Raw genomic sequence first — 9,779 nt, 5'->3', positions numbered from 1 at the left:
TGTCAAAATTGTCAAAATTGTCAAAGTTGTCAAAATTGTCAAAATTGTCAAAATTGTCAAAATTGTCAAAATTGTCAAAATTGTCAAAATTGTCAAAATTGTCAAAATTGTCAAAATTGTCAAAATTGTCAAAATTGTCCAAATTGTCCAAATTGTCAAAATTGTCAAAATTGTCAAAATTGTCAAAATTGTCAAAATTGTCAAAATTGTAAAAATTGTCAAATTTGTCAAAATTGTCAAAATTGTCAAATTTGTCAAAATTGTCAAAATTGTCAAAATTGTCAAAATTGTCAAAATTGTCAAAATTGTCAAAATTGTCAAAATTGTCAAAATTGCCAAAATTGTCAAAATTGTCAAAATTGTCCAAATTGTCCAAATTGTCAAAATGTCAAAATTGTCAAAATTGTCAAAATTGTCAAAATTGTCAAAATTGTCAAAATTGTCAAAATTGTAAAAATTGTCAAAATTGTCAAAATTGTCAAAATTGTCAAAATTGTCAAAATTGTCAAAATTGTCAAAATTGTCAAAATTGTCAAAATTGTCAAAATTGTCAAAATTGTCAAAATTGTCAAAATTGTCAAAATTGTCAAAATTGTCAAAATTGTCAAAATTGTCAAAATTGTCAAAATTGTCAAAATTGTCAAAATTGTCAAAATTGTCAAAATTGTCAAAATTGTCAAAATTGTCAAAATTGTCAAAATTGTCAAAATTGTCAAATTGTCAAAATTGTCAAAATTGTCAAAATTGTCAAAATTGTCAAAATTGTCAAAATTGTCAAAATTGTCAAAATTGTCAAAATTGTCAAAATTGTCAAAATTGTCAAAATTGTCAAAATTGTCAAAATTGTCAAAATTGTCAAAATTGTCAAAATTGTCAAAATTGTCAAAATTGTCAAAATTGTCAAAATTGTCAAAATTGTCAAAATTGTCAAAATTGTCAAAATTGTCAAAATTGTCAAAATTGTCAAAATTGTCAAAATTGTCAAAATTGTCAAAATTGTCAAAATTGTCAAAATTGTCAAAATTGTCAAAATTGTCAAAATTGTCAAAATTGTCAAAATTGTCAAAATTGTCAAAATTGTCAAAATTGTCAAAATTGTCAAAATTGTCAAAATTGTCAAAATTGTCAAAATTGTCAAAATTGTCAAAATTGTCAAAATTGTCAAAATTGTCAAAATTGTCAAAATTGTCAAAATTGTCAAATTTGTCAAAATTGTCAAATTTGTCAAAATTGTCAAAATTGTCAAATTTGTCAAAATTGTCAAAATTGTCAAAATTGTCAAAATTGTCAAAATTGCCAAAATTGTCAAAATTGTCAAAATTGTCAAAATTGTCCAAATTGTCAAAATTGTCAAAATTGTCAAAATTGTCAAAATTGTCAAAATTGTCAAAATTGTCAAAATTGTAAAAATTGTCAAAATTGTCAAAATTGTCAAAATTGTCAAAATTGTCAAAATTGTCAAAATTGTCAAAATTGTCAAAATTGTCAAAATTGTCAAAATATGTCAAAATTTTCAAAATTGTCAAAACTGCAAAATGGTCAAAATTGTCAAAATTGACAAAGTTGTCAAAGTTGTCAAAATTGTCAAAATTGTCAAAGAAAAATTTCCAGAATGCCTCCATTGTAAATTTACGAATTTCTAGGTTTAATTGATTGATTTTAATTTCTTGTTTTATATTTCTTTTCGTTATATGCTGATCGGAAAACTTATTTTTTCCATTCATATCTTAAAGATCTATTATTTAAGTGTAGCAAAGCCAATATCCGACCATCGTTCAGGCATCGTATAAATCATGTTCGTTCCACTAGTCTTGTTATTTTTTCGTCTTGAAGGAACCATGATTTCTCTTCCCAACTCTCACAAGATTATTGCTTTTAAAGCTCGACCCATTAATCTCAATTTGGATTGGCTAGACGCGTGTGGCTTGATGTGTGTATGCGTCCGTTTTATCGGAAGAAAACGCATAGTTTTTTGCCTGGCTCTTGGCAACAAATGAGCTTGGTTAGGATGATACTTTCTAGAGAGATGGATTTTCTTCTGAGGTTCTGGATTTTGTTGCCGGAACGGGAACAGAAAATCGATCGGATGATGAGTTTTCCGGAAATTGGTTTGATGATTCAGAGACACGCACATGCCGAAATAAAACATCTGATACGAGATGTGAATGTCGGGAAGCTGTGAACTTTTTCTTGGGGGTAACCGATCAATCAAAGTAATGAAAAGAGATATGTCAATTCGGTTTTTTCTAAATCTGGAAGAAGATTCAAATATGCATGTGGTTTTTTCGATTGAATCGGCGACAAAGAAAGAGTCAAGATGTTTATTTTCAACTGCCATGGAAGCCGGAAGCCGCCAAGTGGCCACGTGGCAGGTCTCATCTGGCCAATAACTAGTTCCATCATTCGGATGCTCACATAAATCCATCAGCTTTCCAACACCCGGGATGAAAAATGTGAATGGAGATGTCCGCGGGCGTGGAAACACGGAAACAATCTCCCATCAAGCGCCAGTCAACCGTCAGCAGGAATGAAGGGCTCGAATGAATGAAAGGATGGAAAAGGCGCGCTTCTCCGCTGAGGGATTCGCATTGTAGAACTTAGTGGGTACCGGATGCTGTTTTGAGGAGGCAGATGCACATTTTCAATGTCTGTTGCATACCTTTCGGGCGCATTCAGTGTGCGGGGGCAGGAAAAAAAAGCAAAACGGCTCTCACTCAACTTCCTTATCCTTTCCAATTTCCTGTTTTACGAGCAGCTGAGTGTTTTGCACGTCTCGATGGCTTGGCGTGGGGCTTGCCAGTTATTTGTAGAAGCAGCTGGTGCATCCACAAGAAGGAGCGCTTGTTTGAGGAAGCAGACATACAAATTGAATTTCTAGCTCCGGTGCATCGGAATCGCAACATTTTATTCGTTGTCGGTCGGCGTCGTGTCGTTGCGCGCTGTGAGCCCAAACCCCTTCAATTTAGACGGTTTTGTTGAACGGGTTCTTGAACGTCGGCTACCCACCATAGTCTTCCCCTAATAGGTTCAGGATTCTTGTCGGGAATGGAGGACAGCGTAGAGTGGTTGGTTGTTTGCTAACGCACCAGAGAACGATTTGGAAGCACTTTCCGGCCGATCCACCCCATAATCACATGGGCGTCAAGCGAAAAGTACCAATTATCTATAAAACTAGAATCTTCAACATTTACTGGAATATTTTCAGTGACTAAATGAATTGTTGATTGTTTAACCCCTGAACTTAGGCTAAAATATTTAGTGATTTTTAGCAAGGTGGAAGTTTTAAATTCGACGACGCCACTGCACCCCGTCCCAATTTGAAGCAAATAATTCTAACGCCCATCGGAAGTTGTCTGTTTGGATGCATCCGAAAGGATCGGCAAGAATAAAAAAAAGGGTGGATTGGTGGGGAAAGTTGAACGGGCACAGAACGGAAGCGCCAAACACAGGATTCATTCGTTTCCTTGCAAATATTCAATTACCTAGCAAGGCTCTTCTGCCAGGTCGCACTCCCACGCAAGCATACACATACACGCGCATTCACTCGTGCTCGGCAGGGCCTGAAATAAAGATAGATTTCCATTTGCATATCCTATCAATGGGTTTGTTGGTTGGTTGCTTCTGCTGCGGCCCTTTTTGGAGGAAGCGAAGGTTTGAAATTTAATTCCGAAACAATTTCCCCAAACGCAGATCGCTTTTCACCCATTATCACCGGATATGCTGCACCTTTTCGCATGTTTGGCTGGGTAGAGGTCCTGAATCCATTTCACGCTGATTGATCAGAGTTTTGAATTCGTTTTTTTTCAATTTTTGTTTTATTTCTCAGAAACATATATGTACCTATGTATATTGAAAGATCAGTACGTATTTTAAGGAAAAATTATGAGAAAATGAAATATTTCGAATAAAAACAATAGCTGCGCGTGGCGCTTTAGTTTGTCGATGAACGCAATCTCAAAATTAGTTTAATTTTTTTTTTAATTAACAAAAACGTTAAACCTGAATCTTGTGGTTTCGCTCACAAGAATCCAATTTAGGATTTTCTCATTCACCTTAATTGATTTTGAAATGTGGAGTAGTGATCCTTCGCGTCTTTGAAATCATTTTTAGGAATTATTCATAGGTTTTGTATTGATTTAAGCCGACAAAATAATTTAGTTGGTTTCTTCTCCATTTCCTTGGTTACAAATTTTTAAAACATAGGTACCGTCAACTGGGGCATCTTGCAACATTTTTCAACTTCGATGGCTTCTATAAACTTAATGTTCTAGATAATCAAACTGCTTGTACATCAAAAGTTTTAAAGATTGAGGGGACATCAAATTGACGTAGTTAGAAAAATTATTGATTTCACCAGTTACTTTTAAATTTAAAAAAAAAAAACCATACAATTCTCACCCTACTAAGAAACAAACAAAAACTTAGTTTTTAATAAAAAATCAAATAAAAACGCTTGAAAATTTATATTTTTTTGTATATTTATGATGTAATAATGCATAATGCACCAATTGCAGAAATTTTCGATTTTGTTTGAATAAAATTTTGAATTTTGTCTGTAAAAAATGTTTTCAAAGAAAAGCATAAGGGTGCTGCTAAAATCATAAAAAAAATGTTTGGATGGATGAAATTTTGAAATTAACGAACGCGTGATGCAAAACAATCATATTCCAGCATATGGAAACGAGATTTAAAAGGAAAATCTTTGTCCAGACTGGTAGCCGAACTATAAAAATATTTATTAAAAAAAATTAGTGAAGGTCCGAAAAATAATTTAACACCAACCCAACAGTGCTGGTATAGGTTTATGAAAGCAATATAAAGTTTGTTGGTGATATCATTGCACTAGTCCGTCATACTGGGTGAGAATCAAAAGCTTTGAAAAACTATTTCATGATGTGAGAATTTCATAGAAGTCATCATCATTGTGCTATCATTAAATGATAACCTTATTACATCAAAATTAAATTTGTGTTGCGGTATACAAATGTTACATTTAACCCTCCTGTTGCATGATGCCCTGTTTCTATATAAACTTATTTCGATATTCTTTGATTCAACTTGAATCTTCAAATCTTCTTTGCGAGAAAAAAATGGTTTCGTTTTGCATATCTGGGAGTTAAAATTTCCGTAACACCATATCCAGTTATAAACCTAGGTATTTACCTGTTGCGCAGAATTTTTTCAAACACGTCCATCTAAAATCATGACTCTGAATCTATGCAGATTCAACGTTCTAACTCGAATTTATAAATCCGTAATATTTTATTTTCAAATTTGCAATCTGTTAAATATAGCTATTGCTACTATATTTTTTCATTTAGATGATGTCATATGAATATTTGAATTACGTTAAACGGAAATATGTAAATTGGAGCTTACCATTAAATAATGATTTTTTAAATTTCAAACGAACAATTACACATGATATTTTTCATTTTCGAGTTTAAAAATCATTTATTCATAACTAAATAATAAAGAGTGTAATCGAAAAAAGCAACATCTTGTTTTGTGGATAACTTTTGAATGCATATCTGGTTTCAGTTTTCAGTAAAGTTAATTAGCACTAAAAGGACCGGCAAATTGAATATACCTATTCGGACCGTGACCAGTCAAAATGATTGGTAAAGGTAAATTTTTTTTATCATAATATTTTTAACTTTTTTTCCATTGAAATTATTTTGTTATTTATTCGATAACATTTTTGTTATAAAATGGAAATATTTTTTCTCCATGGGTGCACAGAATCACCTCATTTTGGCATAGTTGACGAATGCGTGTATGTCATAAAATGAATATTCCAAATAATTATCAACAAATTAAAACACATTATAAATCTAATTATTAAATCATGTTAGATGGCTATGGGTATTGACCATGGGTGTACGGTTTCACTTCAATTTTGTTTTAGTAGATATTTTCTAGCATCCATCGCTCTGAAATTTTTCAACAAGTTGCCTATAAATTATACCTGATATTGTAGGTTTTGAAGCATAGTTTTTCCATAAGTAGAGTAGTTTACTATGGGTGGACGGATATACCGCCATTCATCCAAATTCAATTTTTTGCATGCTAAAGGTGAAGAATAAAGACTTTTATAGATTCAAATAAAAATTTGTGTTATATACATGGTTTTTCACTGGGTGCACGGATTCATCGCGTTTTAATCAAATATTGAACTTTTTGCAAATTTTTAAAAAGCATTTTTACAAATCTTAACTAAACCAAAGTCGAAACCATGTCTTTCATGTTGAGACATAATGGTTTAAATAACGATTTTTTTTAAGTTTCGTTTTTTCATTCCTGGAAAACAAATATTTCAATTTTGTCTTGAAATAATAAATTTATTTATTTATTATTAAAGAACAGGTTTTTGGCAATCGTATATTTATCTGATAAGATCTGATCAACATCCAATAAATTGGAAAACGGTTACCATGAATCGAGTGAATTTTAGGAATTATTTGCATCAAGTTATGTCGTGCGACGGAAAACAGTGAAAATAAAATAATGAATCAACATTGTCAAATGTACACGTTGATTTATTTTTCCTCAAAAGTTTTTCGATTGACCAATATTGCATTTCAAATACCTATCATATCTAATTCAAAAATATTTTGTGTTCTGAAGCAAGTTGAAAACTACTTATTTCTATATGATTTACAACGGCGAATTTACAGCCATTCCGTGCACCCATGTTGAAATATCTTAGCGCCGATGTCGTTTATCAGATAGGCTGGCGCGAGTCTGGTCTAGGTATGCCAGCCGTACTGGGTTCGATTGCCGGTATCGGCAAGAAAACTCTTGGGTTCAAACCCCATAAGTCGCGACAAAATATGTTTCCTCTTATAATAAAAATGTTCAATAAGAATGTTCAATCAGTTGCCAGCTGGTCAGGAATACCTGTAAGTGAACTTGCATTGGAAATTTGTCTAACCTAATAATCTACAGGGTGACAAAAAAGTCCGGTCACACAGGAAAATCTAAATATTTCAAAGAATAAGAAGAATATTTGAATCTGGTTTTCATAGCGTTATTCAGTAACTCATAAAAATACTTTACAGAGGATATCTCGGAATTACACCATCTTTATCTGATCGAACCAGCTTCAGACGTCTCGGGAAGTCGTCGCAAGCGGCGCGCACCTGCTCGGAGCAAATTGTTTCGAACAAACATTTATTTTATTTCACGAATTCAAAACAATCGAAATCCAAAACAACGATCTTGTTAATAACACCCTCGACACTAGCTAGTGGACTGTAAAATTAACTTTCAATGTTCAATCAGCATCACTATACTGCAGATACTTATGCTACCTTCACCACCGTAGGGGAGCAATTTAGTTTCACCCGGTAAAGAGCATTCGGATCGGTTGTAAGCGTGACTCGTTTGGTTTGTTGTTTGATAGAGACTTATATTTAACAAAAGTGTATTAGATTTTATTCTTCTTATCCATTCCGGCTTGATGTTATCATCTTTTTTTATTCATCTTCGAAAAAAAAAAACAGCTAGATACGAACCAAAGCGAACAGCACCATCAATTAATTACTTGGACGCACATTGTGTACACCTTAGGAGCACTCTTTAGGAGACGCACTTATAGAGCACTCATTTCAATTTTGAGTGTTTTGTGAGTGACGAAAAACGCTCCCTGTGTGTATTGTCACTCTGCTCCTATCGACCACTCTTGCTCCGCTCACAAAAAAATTTAAAGAGTGGAGCTGATTGTTACACCGCTCTTGTTGGGCTCTGAAAAGAGTCCGAAGCCTGCCTGCTCCATCGGCATCTCGTCCCAGATTTTCGTTCTTCTTGTCCGAAAAAATAATCTCGTCATCTACGCGCCAAACCGAGCATCGATAATAACTGCCCTTAACTCTACCATGGCTCACAACTCAATGTAAACAAACTGCACAGAAACGAAACTCTGCCACTTTGGGCAGCAGAGTTAGCCCTTTCATTTTACATATAGAAGGCACCAGAGAGATGCAACGTGTAGGCTACAGGCGACCCCAAAAAAGTGTGACCGGACTTTTTTGTCACCCTGTAAGAATGCATATTTGGGCAGAAACTGCGGTGAATCCGTGCACCCATGGTGGATAACCAACATATAAAAAATATTCCGTGCACCCATGATGAAATATCATTTAGATTATTCAGTTCCATAGCTGATGTCTTCAAATTTGAATAAATGAGTACACAATTCATAATTATTTTACTCATTCTAGTATAAAATTTCGTCAAATTTTGACAGAAAGTTCGAATACAGTTGAGCAACAAAACAGACCAAAAAAATTGGGAATAAAGTGCTTGAAGCGCCACACAGCGACCAATAAGAAAACTTTTTCTACAAATCTTCATGACTTCGCATCGAAAATCAATAATTTCATAACGAATGACACACTTCTGCTCACCATAAATCAACTATAGTATTAAATAATTACATGTTATGACCTGCAAATAAATGGAACAAGTTATTTCTACTAAATTTACATGACTTACGACGTAATGTAAATTCCCGAAACGAAAAAAATGCTATTGTGAATTTACATGACCATAACAATGAAATCGTACCGGCTCATTATCCCTTTTTAGTTTTTGAATCATTATTTTATCAAATTCTTGCCATCAGCTTAATAACAAAGCATGCCAATGGTTTAAAAGATGTGCGTAATGTTTATGATTAGCTCCAGATTTGACACAGCATTTTCTTCGCGCATCAAATCGAACTTGCTGCTTACCGTTCGGCCGTTCGGTGTTTGTTTGTGAAACGATCCTGCTACAGGGTGTGTCTGAATTTTTTTTAATTTCGGTAATACTTTTTGGCTGGATGATTTTGAAAACAGTTTTTCATTACTTTTCAAAATAGGTAGCACTAAGTTAATCCAGAATGTTTTTGATTGATAATACTTATTAGTTGTTCGTTGTACTTTGAAATGTCCTTTGCAAAATGACTGAATTGTATAAATATTAAACAACTCAAAACGATTCAAATCCAAGAACTTGATTTTTTTGTATTCTCAAGTTTATACTTAAATCGAAGAATAAAGAGAAAAAAAACTTTATTGTGCTGAATCTTTTGTAACAACAAATTGAGAATATATTTGACCTTTTTATGCAGTTCAAATAACCAAAAGTTTACTACTTTTTGTGCTATTCATTCATAATTGTTAGATTTCAATTCAATGTTATCGGATAGAGTTATTCCTATTTTTTTTTTAAATACAAAGAATCAGAGACAAGAGTTGAACTGTTGCTAAGAACAAAATATCACTTCTCCAATAGACGCTACAAAATTCTATCGAGTAATAGATATACTATTTTTAAAGTGTGTTTTTTACAATAAGCTATAAAACATACACAGTTAGAAAAATCCTTGTAACATTACAAGCAACTGCATGGGTAGAAGGGAATCGGGTATTTACATGTATCAATACGGCTTAATTCATGTAAACTTCCCATCGCCTTCAACTGATTTGTTTACTGTAAACCTACATATCCAATCATTCTTTTTGGTATGGTTGTTTATCCAATCAGAAAAGCATCAATATTAGTCGATAACAGATTTTAATATCTTACACATACATTTTATTTGATCCTCACAAAAAAAAAATGGTTTTCAATAAATCTTAGCGAATACCGCCGCCCGTGGCGTAGAGGATAGCCTTCAAGTCTTCTAAGCCAGGGGGTATGAGATCGAATCCCGGTCACGGCATACATAGTACACTTTCGGTGGGTTGGTGGTTTTAGTATTTGTAAGATGCTAGCCATCATATCCTCGAAAG

This window comes from Uranotaenia lowii, chromosome 2 (genome assembly GCF_029784155.1).
Source record: "Uranotaenia lowii strain MFRU-FL chromosome 2, ASM2978415v1, whole genome shotgun sequence".
Taxonomy (NCBI): domain Eukaryota; kingdom Metazoa; phylum Arthropoda; class Insecta; order Diptera; family Culicidae; genus Uranotaenia; species Uranotaenia lowii.
This window is presented reverse-complemented; position numbering follows the sequence as displayed.